Genomic DNA, 15,961 nt, shown 5'->3' with positions numbered 1-15,961 from the left:
AGTGACCCTTTAAACTACTCTGCAACCTAAGAGACAACTGACCCTCATACTGGTGCCCTGGAGGTACCCCTCCATGGGTGTGTCCAGCAGGACAGGCAGACTTTTTACTTGTCGGCTCAGAACTCTCAAGCAGCAAGGCAGAAGTTATGTGTCCTCTTAAGGATTAGTTCTGTAATGGACATAACGTCACTTCTCCCATACTCCATTGATCAAAGACATTACAGGTCTACCAGAGTCAAAAAGAGGGGAAAACAGACAGGACTTTTCCGTTGGAGAAGCGTCCAGGAACAAGCAGCCTTTGTGAAGTCAATGAAAGGCATCATACAACACATGCTTCTCGAGATGCTGCTGGGTGCTACACACATGATATATCCGTAGCACAAAGTCCTGGTATCCTTGCACCTCAGTGTTAATCTAAGGAATACTTTCCCACTTTATTCACTGCTATATGGGTGACCGCAGGCATGCAGTGAATCCCTATAATCCAGGGCAGAGTTTTCACTCTAGTAACATGAGTTTTCTGACCATTGTAGGCATTCCCTCCCACCCCTGGGTCCCTGGACATAGAGACACCGACATACAGATGGACAGAAAGGAGAATGTATCAAATGAGTAAATGTTAAAACAAACTCTACCAGAAACTGATCTCAATATCAGATTTATTTTGATTTCCACATTAATGATCTTATCTCCAAACAAGATTATATCTGAGGTACTGGGGGTTAGGACTTCAATATAAGAACTTCAGGAGGGCACAATTCAACTTATATGTAATATGAAACCTGAACTGTGGATCGGCACATATGCTGCCTCTTCCATCATATTGATTATTCCAACTTGGAATATGGATTGTTCCGTATTTCCAATTAAGAGAAAAAAGGTGACCTCATTCATCCTCTTTGTACTCAGACTATGCATTGCTTAATTTATGAATATTTTTTTTCATTTCTAGCTTCCTACCTCTGTGAAGAGGGAAGATAAAACTGTGATTTCAATTCTTAGAAATGGTTGATGATTTTCTTTAAACCTCTAATTAGTTCAATATTTTAAAGAATGGTCTTTGTACTTTTAAATTAATTTGTAATCTCCCCTGTGAAGAATATCACTTTGAGCCAAACATAGAGACACAGTCTGGATAATCTGCAAAATCTAAACTTTCCTTGAGCCCATCAGAAGCGGCATAGGAAAGTCTAAGAGAGGCAAATCTATTTATCATTGGCAGGACTGCACTAACTCAAGAGAAAGGGTGTGGGCAGGGCAGGGTACTAAAATTGCTTTACTAAGTAGTGCAGGCATGAAGGAAAGCAATTCCTGATCCAGGACTGTGTACAAACCTGTTTGTTTCTTGTTCTGTCCAATGTGGAAGATCTCTGATGAGCTACTATACTTCAGAGTTCTCCTTGGGATCATTAGAGTAAGGATTTAGGATAAATTCACTCTCCTCATGAGGGTCATTAGCTAAAATTATTCTGAAATATTAGAAAAATGTCACTAAAGAATTTGAAAAAAAAAATTTTCTTCCCAAGGAGACTAGGAAAAATGATCGTGAAATCAACTACAAGTAAATCCCTCTGAATAGTCCTCCGAGATTGCCATACAGATAGGGAACAAAACTTTGAGAGCCAAAGGCTCTTTGGAAATCATGCTCATTTTCAAAGATGGAACTGTGAACCAATTTGAATGCACAGCATTTCATAAGTCCTTTCATTTCCATCATGCTCATTACTGCTATTTCAAAATCCCAGTGTTTGTCCATATGACGTACACATGTTTTGCCAACCTGGATCTTGCCTACTAGTCTCCTGCATATTGTTTTATGTGAGAACTTATTTTTAAGAAAATGAGTCCTTTAGGACATTTTTATAGTTTTTGTGTGTGTTTTGCACCTAAAATTTCAGAAATCGAATAAAAGCATTAGTGAAACAACATTTAAAATGTACCATACAGACAGCGAAGACTGGGAGTGCAGGGGTGAATGACTGATATGAAATCTAGGAGAGAGAGAGGAAAATGAGTTTTGATGTGAAGACTGAAAGCTGAAGTGAGTACACTTGATCATTTACTCAGAAGGTGATTGAAGGTAAAGGGGACCTGATGAGCAATTATTCTCTAACGGTATGGTTAACAGTAAAGACTAATTGAAGCAAGGTTCAAACCTCCAATTTTAAAACAAAGAAGTCCCAGGGATCTAACATACGACATAGTGGCTGCAGTTAAATACTGTATTGTATATGTGAGTGTTGCTAAGAAAGCAGTTCTTAACAGTTCTCATGAGAGGAAAAAGAAATTTGCGTAATGGGTCTGGAGAGTGAAGACCGAGGGTGCAAGGGTGAGTGGCACCTATAAAATCGAGAAAGTAAAGGAAAAATGGAATTTTGTGTATGCGTGTGAAGATGGGGACGGGGAACCCGGGATCGTGATTATTCCCTTCAGTGGGTGAATCGGAAAGCATGGCACCCAGAGCACAATCGCGATCTAACGCTGTTGTTTATGCAAAGTTGAACTTGTGCGAAAGGAATCGCAGCTTAATCAACAAATTATAAAGATCAACGCATGGGACACAGTATTGATAGGACCGATATATGCCATTCGAACTCTTTTCTCCACTACCTAAATTATGGAATTCGCTTATGGCTTGGATCCGAGCACAGCAAACGAATAACTAAATCAAAAAGTTCAAGGAGAAAATTCTGTTACAGACTCGAATCTACCCGGAAGAAACTTAACTTTCTAACTGAAGGTACCAGGCTGACTAGTTCAGGACACCTCTTGCAACTCTTTTCCAGGCTTTACTCTTCCGGTATTGAAACTGCAAACTTTCGTCTTATGAGGCTCGGATAATGCGAGGTCAAATCAGGGAAGCTCAAACACCACTCGGCTCGTAGTCAGCCAATGAGAGACCGGCACCGGAGAGCCACAGCCATTGGTCCGATGTGCAAGCCGGTTTCCTGGGCTGAACAAGCAAGTGCCTTGCTGGGATGCTCAGCCTTGAGCGGGTATCAGGTACGATTATTAGGCTGCTCTTTGTTTCTTTGCTTGATTGACTGTATGATTCTAATGGGGATCACTTAAGACTGTTCTGTTTGCTGCCTACAAAATATACACTTTGCTGATGTGCAAAATGCCAGAGCTTGGCTTTCTCGAACAACACGAAACTAATGTCTCCTGCATGCGGAGGCTGGAAGTCCACATCAAGGTGTCAGCTTCTTTGTTGCCTTCAGCCTCATGTGAAGAAAGCAGCTGTTCCAGGCCTCTCTCCTTGGCTTGTAGACATGGCAGAGACCTCCCTGTACCGGTTCCTATTTTCCCCCCTCCGTGCGAGTCTCGGTGTCCCCATTGCCCCTTTATATATGGGCACAAGTCATTTTGCATTAGGGCCCATGTAATGAGTATATGTTCCCTTGATTCCGCCAATAAAGATCCTATCTCCATAGCAGATCGTGTATGAGGTCGTAAGGTTTAGGACTTCAGCGTGTGAGTTTTAGGGGAAAAGAATTCAACCCACAGGAGATACGAATTTTGAGTGAGCGGATCTCCTGATTCTTCCAGTATAAGAGGACACTGATTCTTCTCACACTTAAATGCTGGTGTCGTGTTCACTAGGAGTAGTTCCAGGTTTAAAGCCTTGCAACACATATAAGCATAGACTATGAACGGGAAGTCCTACTTGAAGAGATTTTCTGATTCATCAAAGCCTCCAATTCCCTGAGCAATCCAGAAAGTTTTGAGTTTTTTAAATAGTGTACCATGTTTTAGCTATTGCTGCCTGGTAAACCACCTCAAAACTTAGTGGATTAAAGCAGCATGTATTACTTATCATGTACCTCTGTGCCATCTGAATGCTCCTCCTGATCTTGGTGGTGTTTGTGTGAATTCTCATGTAGCCTTCCTCTCTTTCTTCATGGCCCCTGGTACGGTTCATATCACACCACTTCAAAATGAACAGATTACAGGTCTCTTCTCTGTGTGTCAATACCGATGTTGGCTCATAAGCCATGCTTTTACATACTCATAAAGAAAAAAGGGAGAGGACACTGGTGACTACTCATGGGAAAATAAGGTGACCCTTCTCATGCAATTTACCTCAGTTATTTGAACAGTGAATAATTTTATTCATTTTTTTAACAAAATTCCTGACTTTCCATCTTTGTGAAGAGAGAACATGCTCTTTCATTTTTCCCTATGAATGCACTATTTTTGCTGCAAACACCAATATTTATTCAGTTTTATTTCCTCTTCCTTTTACAGTTTTTAAAGCGGGTGTAAATGTCCCTATTGATTAGGCTGGAGAGCCCTGAAAAGGATGTGACTCTCAGCCAAGCCGTGAGACAAAATATGGACAAACTACAGAAATCAAAACTTTTCTTCAGGACCTGAGAGGAGGGACAGCACCATCTAGGAGAGACAAAAGAGAAAGCCTACTTAAACATTTCCAGAACCCCACAGGCTCAGGAAAAAAGAGAGAGCAAGCAAGGCAGGACATGATAGAGAAATGGAATAATCTCATTACTGTTCCTCCAATCACAGCAGCCCATGTGCCACTCTTAACCAGCTCAGCCAAAGAAAACACTGCAACCCCTGAGGTACAGCCATTGACTGAAAGTGTCAACAGTTGTCCTGGGCTGAATCATAAGGAGTCTTTCTTCTATGTTCTGCCTGGGAGATTGCGGGGAGGGTTAGGGATGTTATACCTTGCCCTTCAAGATTACTAAAACAATTTCCCTACTCTGACTGTGTTATCTTTCTCTAGCTATTGGAAAAAGTTTTTTCCTCCTCCAAGCAATCAGCCTGACAAATGGTCACCAGGATGTCTTGGCAGAGAGAACACCCAGCTTCCAGGACACGGGCCAATGTAATTGCCTGGTCCTGCTTCATGATGCATAGTGGTTCTCATCCTCCTGTCACTCCTGGACTAGAAGAGAATGAGTATGGAGTAGCGGAAGAGTAACCTTGAAAGCCTATTCATTTATGTTTTCTCCTTATTGAAGGAAGTTTAAAAAATCTAGAATCGCTGGTGGACATTAGTGGGACATGAAAGCACCCAAATTCCCTGTTAGCAGGCCATGAATCCAGTCCTTGCCAGCTGGGTTTGTGACATGGCCAGTACCACCCTCATGGCCTCTGCTGCTGCATTAGGAGTCTTCTGAAATCCTAAAAGCTATCCATAATGTAACTGCTGAGCTTGCAACATCTTCCTACAGAGGGGCAGTGGTGGACAGTGTCAGGTCTTGGGTGCTGGGGTTACTCAAATACTATTTGACTTTGGGAGGGCATGATGCTTATTCAGGTATTTTACATGGACCATTGGGAATTCTGTTTTATGGACGAATCACGTTCATAAGTACTATGCTGCTTATCACAATTGGACTAGCATAGTGAATTGTGTTCCTTCTTGGAACTCAGTGACTTTTCCCCGATTGGAGATTCCCAGAGAGGTAAAGGGCCTTAGAATAGGTGAGTAGCTACTGGCTAGATTTGACACCAGGAACCTCGGTGATCTCTGGAACCTCACTCCAGCGTCTGTTAAAAGCCTTTCATTGCCAGACCTTATCAGAGGCTCCTAAAATCTGTGCTTCAATGAAGAACCCTACTTGACAGGAAGTGGTTGAAAATAAAAGGAACTGCAACCTTGATTGCTTCTCCTACCTCTCCCTCCATCTCCAGCATGGCACGGCAGACGTTGGCGGTCACTTCTGCTTCCCTTCTCCCTAAGTTCTTTCTCTGACCTCAAGCCTACCCCATATGACTCTGTGGGTATGTAGCATTACAGACATGATGGAGAGGTATGGATTGCAATTGAAGTGCCTGGAGTTTGGGGATCCCTGAAAGAAGAGGACCACGCTGAATATGGCAAACTTGGTGGTCTCAAGGCAGGAAAATCAGATACTGGTACCAAGTTCTGGTGAAGTTCCTTCAACCTAGTTTTCACTCAACATACACTTCTTTCTGTCTTTCTGTGCGTCTGTGTGTCTATGTCCAGAGACCAACAAGTGAGAGAAGATGTGTGCAAAGGTTAGAAACTTCATGCTTCCTTGGTGTGAAAGCTCTGCCCTGGATCAGAGAGATCCACTACATGGGCTGGGTAACCTTACTAGGGGCAAGTCAAGTGGAAAACTTTTCCAGAGTTTACCACTCTGGACCTGGGAACCAAGGGCTTTGTTATATGGGCATACCCAGTGTGAGGCGCCAAGTAGCATCTTGAGACATACATGCTGCCTGGCGCTGTGTGTCAGGTTCAGGAAGGCGCCTCAATTTTTGACACTCCTCCAAGTGGTTGGCCCTGTCTCTTTCCCCACGCTCTTGACTCTGGGCAGGCATGTGATTGCTTTGAGCAATGGAGCATAGTGGAAATGATGTTATGCCGATTACAGATCCAATCTTTAAGATAGATTCTGCCTTCTTCCTTGAGAGCTCTGATCTGCCAGGTAGGAAGTCTGCCTTTCCTACTGGAGACAGCATATGAAGAGATTGTGAGACTCAGTGGGATAGGACAGGAGCCCAGCTGAAGGCAGCCCTGCAACCAGCCCCTTCAAGGCGGGAGACACGTGAATGTAAGTTGTCTCAAACCTTGCAGAGTAGCTTAGAAGTTGGCTGAACACTACAGTGTGACCCTAATCTGGTTTAGACTTCTCAAGGACACTTACTTCTCTTATTTGGACACTATTGGCAGTAGATTAGTGGAAAACCTCCCATTTCAACTAGATATAGATACTTGAAACAAAATGATCATAAACATTATTTTAAATGCTTGGATGAGCTGCAAAAGAGCCAGAGATTAATAGGCAACTGAGACCCCTGTATCAATCCCAGGCGCTTGAATGAAAACTCTCTCAGTCAAAATTCGGCCTTTTTCCTAGGATGATAGGAGATACAAGGAAACGTGTATCTCTCTAACTTGGGTCTGATGTGGGTGAAAAGGCTGCTTTGAAATTTTGAAATCACAGTTCTATCCTCAGGTAGCTTGAGAGTTCCAATTGTTACAATCAATACAGCTCAGGTAACTCTGGTGGAAGCCCAGATATCAGTCACATGCAAGTCACATCCTTACTGGAGGAGCCCTCCCTTAACTGAGGCTTTAAGAAGGTTCCCAGAGATAAAGACTTCCCAAACATGCTCACAATTTTAAAAAAGCAAAATATGTATAGATGCCTCCAAAGACTTAGCAAAGTATTGCAAATGCGATTAGCATGTTTAAGCTAGTGGGAGGATATAAACCATTGAAAGGGAGAAACAACCAAGTATTACAAAGAATGGAGTAAAATTCCTGAGGGCAAAAAACAGAACATGTGAAAGAAAAAGTTAATATAATTGAAAATAACCAATTAGACTCACCTAGATAGAAAATTAGCATACTGGAAGACAGATGAAGGAAATTATGAAGACTGCTTCCTAGAAAGATAAGGAGAAGGAAGGAAGAAAGAAAGGTCAAGAGACATAAGGCACGGATCAGAAGCATAGAAAATGTTGCTCGTGGGACTCTGTGAAGGAGATAGTGGGAAAGAATAATATTCTAAGAAGAAATGGTTGGTAATTTTCTAGATGGAAGATAGCCTTGATTCCCTAGATTCCAGACACACACCCGGACACATCATAGTAAAGATGCAGAACAGTGGAAACACTGGTACATAAACACACATATCTTAGTCTGTACTTCTCCCAGAAAGAGTTTCCTGACTACCCCCTGGCTGGGTTGGATCCCTGTCCTCTAGGCTCCCCAAATAACGTGTGCACATCTCTTTCAAAACCCTTAACATGGTATAAATATATGTCTAAGGTATCTACCTCCTCTCATTAGACTGTAACCAGTTTATGGGCCCTCGGCTTATGCATCTGTGATTCCCAGCACCTAGCAGTGCCTGATGTATTCGATATTCAGTAAATGTTAGTTGAGTAAATGAATAGATGAACGCAGGCTGTGTTGTAAACCCTAACATGATATTTCCTCAACCTTTGTGAGGGTAGGATGGCTAAAATCTGAGGTTGGTGAACTAGAAATTACTCATAAGTGGCAATACAAGGTCGGTTTGTCTGTTTTCTTCTATATTAACAAGCAGTCACCAATTTTATCCTGTTGCCCAGAACAGCAACAACAACAACATATTCTGTTATGTTGTACAGTTTACATGGATGGTTCCACACAGATTTGACAGTCTTGTTGAGTTTCTAATATTTTGCTTTTCACCACTTTTGGGAAATTGGGAGGGGGCAGATGATAACCTCCTTAGCGGATCTCTAACACCCTGTGAGTTAAGGACTGATTCTAATGCCAATGGCCAAAAAATACGCTACGGTAGAATGTCGAGTCAACTGCCATGCATCACACCGCTCAGGAAGCAGGTGAGGCGGGATTAGACCTCAGCTCTACCGGACACCCGAGCCCGGATTCTCGCTCCTTGTACCATGACACCTCCCTGAACTGAGCAGGGGGGAGGGTACCTGTGAGTGGAAGCAGAGAGTGTGTTGGGAAGCTCCCGTGCCAGGCCAGTTGAGACAAGTGGGAGAGCCAGGATGTTCCCCGCTCCCTCGCTGGGGATTCCCAAATTCAAATCTTTGGGAGCCAGGACAGCTGGACAGCTGGAAATTCTGGAGCTCGGCCAGAGAAAGGTTTTCCCTCTGGTCTGAGTCAGTGAGGCTTCTGGAAGGTCTGGGAGGACCAAGGAGACAGCTCATAAACCCCCAAATCTCTTACCTGTAGGAGACCTACCTCTACTGAACCCAGGCATAGCCTCGCGGAGCACAGTCCCACCACCCTGATTTGCTCAGGCCCAGGGACAGAGGTTTGGGCACAGTGTTTGGCTAGGGTTAACAGCCTTCTAGCCTGTGAGGTCGTTACCGTGGGTTCCCAGGCCACTCTCAGGCCATAGGAGCCTTGGTGTCTGCTGAATTAACTGTCAAACTCCCTCTGCCCTCCCTATCACTGCACCAGATACAACAGCATAGCAGAGGTTATCTCCGCACTTCATCCTACATTGCAGACTTGATATTCTGTCCTGGATTTGACCGAGGACCTATTTGAGTGAAAAGCCCAGCCTTGACTCCAAGGAAATTCAAACCTTTCTAGGTAAATAATTCTCTTCAAAGGAGGTCTGTTTGACTCGTGCTTATTCTACAGTTCGCCTTGAGAATGGCCAGTGGGTGGGTCCTCAAATGCAGATTTTTGGGATCTTGGAGCCAGAAAGGAATTCCCTGGGATAATTACCCTGTGGTTTTACAATAGCCAAGACATGGAAACAACCTAAATGTCCATCAACAGATGACTGGATAAAGATGTGATATATTTATACAGTGGAATACAATTCAGCCATAAAAATTGACAACGTAACGCCATTTGCAGCAACATGGATGTTACTGGAGAATGTCATTCTAAGTGAAGTAAGCCAGAAGGAGAAAGAAAATTACCGTATGAGGTCGCTCATATGCGGACTCTAAAAAAAAAAAAAAAAAAAAAAAAAAAAAAAATCAGTACAAAACCGAAAGAGTCTCATAGACATAGAATACAAACTTGTGGTTGCCAGGGGGATGCGGGGTGGAAAGGGACAGATTGGGATTTCAAAATGTAGAATAGATAAACAAGATTGTACTGTGTAGCACAGGGAAATATATGCAGGATCTTGTGGTGGCTCACAGCGAAAGAGAATGTGACAGTGAATGTATGTATGTTCATGTATAACTGAAAAATTGTGCTCTACACTGGAATTTGACACAGCACTGTAAAATGACTGTAACTCAATAAAGAAAAATGTTAAAACAAACTACCCTGTGGTGTAGCTTGACTCATCATCATCCTCTCCCCTCTTCTCCTGTCCGAGTGGCACTGTATCCTTAACTAAGCTTGGGGATCCCCTGAATCCCAGATCTTTATGACCTACAGGATTTACTCAAGCAGGTTCCCTCTATAAAGTCCAAGAAGGGTGCAGGCACTCCTATTCTGGGTTCAACTCCTGTCCATCCTCTTGCCCATCTCACTCATTCAGACCTATTCATTGAATCTGAATCTAGCGTTGAAGACAAACTCATGTGATTCCTGGCTAGGCCACTTACTCAGCCATGCAAGCTTGGTTGGTAGTTAACGCAGCCTCTCTGAGTCTCACTCTCCTTGACAGGGATAATTATGCTTGCCTGTCCTGGGAAGAAAATATAGGGGCAAAGAGTAAAGACTAGACCCATATGTATAACATATGCAGCAGTGTGTCTGACACATAGAATCACAAAGTGCCCAGTTTAAAATGGTTACTATGGTGATTGGTGTAGAGCTGGATACTCAAAGGTAAGGAGGGATAAAATGTGGACCCCAACCTCCACGACATGACAGTTGAGCGGGGAGCTAGCACAGTCATACTCCTGAACGATTGCCAGTAGAACGCTGCACCTGATCAAGACCGCAAAGTGTGCATCGTGGGGGTCCAGAGAGTAGGAGGGGAAAGAGGCAGGGAACTCACCATAGGCTTATACCAGACACTGCACCTGGCATGCTACGTCTATTCTCCCATTCAGTGCTGGTCACAGCCCTTCGGCAGGGGCAGTCCTAATAGTATGTCTATTTTACAATGGAGGGTCCTGAGGCTCCAGAAGAGCAAGTCACTGTAAGCTGGGATGGTCAAGTCATCCTCACAGAGGAGGCAGGATTTGAGCCAAGACTTGAAACGTGAATAGGATTCAGATAGGGAGAGGGTGAGGGGCCGGGGTTTCATGGGAGTGCGGAGGAACAGCTGGCCCACAAAGCCCTGAGTCAGCAATGCCCAGAGCCAGCAAGGTAGCAAGGCACTTCCCAACTGCTTCCTAGCAACTTCCCATCGCAACTCAGAGCCGCGTTATCTCTGCCGCCTCACTAATGGGAGGCTCCGGAGGGAAAGGTCATCCACCCTTATCTCATTGTCAGCCCTAAGCAAACAGATCGGGCCAAGGCAGCCAGGAGAGCATGTCCATACAGCTGTTGGGCACCAAATCGTACCCCCACCCCTCGAGTTGCCTGACAGCATGAATCTCAGCACTGAGAATAATCATAGCCTCCATTCCTTGGGCCCTCTGTCTGTATTATCTCACCGAATCCTCGCAACAATCTTGTAGGTCCTATTCTACAGAGGGGGAACCTGGGGCTCAGAGAGGACAAGTCGCTTACCCAAAGCACCACAGCACGTAAGGGACACGGCTAGAGTGTGAACCCAGGTCTAATCCGACTGCCAATCCTGTCCCTAATCACTCGTGCTGTAAAGCCTCGTCTCACTAGCTCACAGCAGTTACAGGACCCAAACAGACACTATCCCCATGCTGTGTCTCTTTCCCCTGTTCATGCAGCCTCTCGACACTGTCTCCAGAAAACAAAGGCACCAGAACTCTGAAGAGAACAAATCATGAAAAGGATGGTGCACTCTCATATTCCCACTAAGCTTTGCGCTCTGCAAATTCCCAAGCCCCAAGAGATATCCTCACTCTCTCCCCACTTCTTTTCCCCTTAAATGGTATCCACACATCCTGGTTTTGCTGTTGTCCCAGCACAATTATTCACAGTGGCCCTTTCACTCTTCAAAGGGTCTGCATGGATTGGACAAGAGAACGTACGATCCCCTTACCTATGAAGAGGCCAAGCAGGCTCACACATCAGGGCTTTTTGCGAGGCTCACACACCTGTTGGGCCATGATCTGCAGCTCCCCTGAGTGAGGGTGGAGTTCGACCAGGGAGGAGTAGGATGGAGTAAGGAATAAACAAACTATAAGTGAGCTTTGGAGGACATTCTCACTACATTCCAGTTGTTGGTCCTGGAGTGGTCAAGAAACAGGGGTAGAGGAATGCTTGGAATGCAGAACTTCCCTTGTTGGGAGCAAGTGGGGTTGAGCACAGCTGCCTTCTCAGCACAGCTGTGCCTCAAATCTGAGGCGTGCAGAGCGTTGGAGACTCAGATAGGAACAGCTGAAAGAAAGGTTACTTATTAGGTCAAGCCCACTCCCCTAGCCCCTGTTTTGCCTTAAACCACAGTGCAGGGCCCAGCTAAGTGCTGGGCCTGGGCTGCTTCTGGGAAAGTGATGCTCCCAAGACGCAGTATGGCTTAGGGGACAGTTGAAGGAAGCAAGGGACCAAGGAAGCAGACGTCATGATAAATCAGAGCTCTATCATACTGGTGATTGTGCTCTTGAGTCTGCATAGGAAAGGACCTAAATAATGGCCAAGGAAACCTACCCAGGAGGAAGGGATTTGCTTCCCAGAATTCTAGCGTGATCTAATAGTGGAAAATCTATTACTGTGATTTATATGAGCAAACGAAACATTAAAAATCATGTTAATTTCGAAAGTTGCTAAGATGGCTTAAGTGAATATTTGATATATGTCATGTTGCCTAAAATGCTCAGAAATCAAAGATGTTATTGGGAACACAAAGGCCACAAATGAAAGCTCTAGATCGCGTTTGTTGATGCAATGCTACTGTCATTCTTATTAGAGTGAGGAAGATGATGGGAAAGCTTCCTATCGACACTATGATTTCCAAGTCTTGCTGAATATTAGATAGTGAGTTTGAAAAAGCTTAAAACCACTGAAAAGGAGGCTATTTTCAATTCCTCTACTGGCACCACAAATCACTAAAAATCTAGACCCCTTTTTGGCCTCAAGACAACTTTACACATCTAAAAATCAATAGGGACCCAAAGATCTTTTTTTTGTGTGTGTGTATATATAGTTGTATATATCTGTCTCTATATATTTAGTGAAGTATAGTCAGTTTACAATGTTGTGTCAATTTCTGGTGTGCAGCGTAATACTTCAGTCATACATGAACATACCTATATTCGTGTTCTATTTTTTTCAACATATGTTAGGACCCAAAGATCTTTTACGTGCATTATATCTGCCAATATTTCTTCTACAAAACATTACAACTGAAATGTTCATTCTTTTTTTAAAAATCATTTAAAAATATAATAAAAACTCATTACATCATGTTAACATAGACTACAAAATGAAATGAAAAATAACTTTTCTGAAAAGTGGAGAGAAGATTGACATTACTTTAGGCATTTGAAAATCTCCTTAATATACGGCCCAACAGAATCCAGAGGGATTCACATACGTGCTTCTGCACTGTGTGACCATCTGAGAAAAAAGGACTTGTGGAAAAAGCCACTGTACCCTCGTGAGAGAATCAGAGTGTAAAAGGTATCAGCAAAAGAAAATAAAGGGGCAAAACCCACAAAGGGGCCTGCAAGACCTCCCAGGCAGGGCCATTGCCTTACCACGTTTCCGCTTCTATAAAACGGCTTGCTTCTAGGTAAATGAAACTTACCCCCAAAATCCCTTTGGTTCCCAAAAGCTCACTCCTGGTTGGTCCATTTCTAACACCTCATTTGCATATGGCATGAGTTTAATCGAAACCAAAAACCATATAAAAGCCTGTGTAAACCTACAGACGTGGTCCAGAGCTGGGAGTGTTAACTCCTCTGGGTCCGCCAGCATAATAAACCAGAGTTCTCCAACCCTCCGAGTGTCGCTTGGTCTCTGGATGGGATTCAGGTTTCTGTAACAAAAACACCCCCTTAAAGGTTGACCTAAGGAAAGAACTAACAGATACAACAGTTTAGGAACGTGATGAAATGCAGTGTAGTTAAGCAAAATTCATATTTCCTGGAAGAAATTGCGCTAAAATCATACCTTCAAATAGAATTGAAATTTGGATTTGTTTTCTCCCCATAAAAATGTTTTTAAACATCAAAGAATGCTACCAGTCACAGCTCTGGTGTACATCCCACTAAAACTCAAGGAAATTTTTTAATAATCTTGAAGGGCAAGGTATCCCATCCCTAACCCACCCCGCAATCTCCCAGGCTGAACATAGAATAAAGATTCCTTTTGATTCAGCCCAGGACAACTGTTGACACTTTCAGTCAATGGCCGTGCCTCAGGGGTAGCAGGGTTTTCTTTGGCTGAGCCGGTCCAGATTGACGCTTGGGCTGCTCTGGACGCATCTAGCGTCCCCACGATGCTGAGTTGCAAGTCGTGAAGCTTTCCGTGTTCAAACACAAGAGACCGTGCTCTGGAGAGAAAAAAAAAAAAAAAAAAAAAAAAACCAAAGGATAAATCTGACCCAGTCAGACTAGTACCTTCATTTCCCCCCACCTTGGGTAGGTACTGTTTCCTGAACAGTTCGGTTTAATGATTTCAGTACTGTGTTTGGGTCCTCGCTTATGTCTGCAAATGATTTCCACGACACGAGTAATGTTGAAGAAGCTTGAATGGGGTACCTTTGTCCTATTGCTTCTCTTTTCTCTGAGTTGATGATTATCATTTGCTATTTAAGCCATAAGCCCTTTCCCTTAGTTTGACACTACAGTAAAGCACCCTGCTAGATCATGACTGCTCACTAGGTGCCCTTTCCCCTTAATCACTTTCTGAAGTGAGTAAGCACATGTACTTATTTGGCCTCATCCTCTTCAACACCAGACCCCGTCGTTCCTGTCTTCCTTCGATTCCCAGGGCGTCAGTCGCCCTTGAGCTCCCAGTCTTCACAACCCAGTCACGGTGCATCTTGAACATTGTTTAATACTGCTCCTGTTTGATTTCTGAATTTACAGATGCACAACCTCCAAGCACAATTAAAGATATCTTAGTGTTGTAAGTTTCCTGAAATGACTACTCACAGAATTCAGTGTGTATGCGACTAGTGTGCAAGAACGAGTTCGAGAAAGATTTCTCTATGTCACACGTGCAAACACTGTCAATTTGAAGTTGCAACACTGAGTGTGATAGAAAATAAAGACTTACTCAAAGTGCTGTGTTTTCAAACTGGCCCATAATGCTGTCTTTGAAAATGCACAGAGCTTTACCAAGAGCTCTTCTCATCCAAACTTTAGTTCCCAAGTCACCACACAAACTGAGTTACTTGCAGGTGATTGGGTGGTAGATTTTCCTAGTCTCTTTGGGAATCAAATTCCTTTTGCCAAATATTTTCATGAGATGTTTCTGATCTTCAAGAATAAAAATAATTACTATTCCATTCAAAGGTTCATTTCTTCCAAACTCTTAGGCTAAGGATCCCAAAGACAGTTCTTCAGGGGTAATGGCCCATCAGAGTTCTCCTACATTGGTTGGGAAAACAAGAAGAGCTTTCCAGGCCTCCTCCATCAGGCAATTTGCCTCCCACCTCCAGAGGCACAGAAATCAGAGTATTTCGTTTCTCTCTCATGTCCTGCCTTGCTTGCTCTCTCTTTTTTCCTGAGCCTGTGGGGTTCTGGAAATGTTTAAGTAGGCTTTCTCTTTTGTCTCTCCTAGATGGTGCTGTCCCTCCTCTCAGGTCCTGAAGAAAAGTTTTGATTTCTGTAGTTTGTCCATATTTTGTCTCACGGCTTGGCTGAGAGTCACATCCTTTTCAGGGCTCTCCAGCCTAATCAATAGGGACATTTACACCCGCTTTAAAAACTGTAAAAGGAAGAGGAAATAAAACTGAATAAATATTGGTGTTTGCAGCAAAAATAGTGCATTCATAGGGAAAAATGGAAGAGCATGTTCTCTCTTCACAAAGATGGAAAGTCAGGAATTTTGTTAAAAAAATGAATAAAATTATTCACTGTTCAAATAACTGAGGTAAATTGCATGAGAAGGGTCACCTTATTTTCCCATGAGTAGTCACCAGTGTCCTCTCCCTTTTTTCTTTATGAGTATGTAAAAGCATGGCTTATGAGCCAACATCGGTATTGACACACAGAGAAGAGACCTGTAAACTGTTTATTTTGAAGTGGTGTGATATGAACTGTATCAGGGGCCATGAAGAAAGAGAGGAAGGCTACATGAGAATTCACACAAACACCACCAAGACCAGGAGGAGCATTCAGATGGCACAGAGGTACATGATAAGTAATACATGCTGCTTTAATCCACTAAGTTTTGAGGTGGTTTACCAGGCAGCAATAGCTAAAACATGGTACACTATTTAAAAAACTCAAAACTTTCTGGATTGCTCAGGGAATTGGAGGCTTT

Source organism: Camelus bactrianus, chromosome X, assembly GCF_048773025.1.
Source record: "Camelus bactrianus isolate YW-2024 breed Bactrian camel chromosome X, ASM4877302v1, whole genome shotgun sequence".
Taxonomy (NCBI): Eukaryota; Metazoa; Chordata; class Mammalia; order Artiodactyla; family Camelidae; genus Camelus; species Camelus bactrianus.
This window is presented reverse-complemented; position numbering follows the sequence as displayed.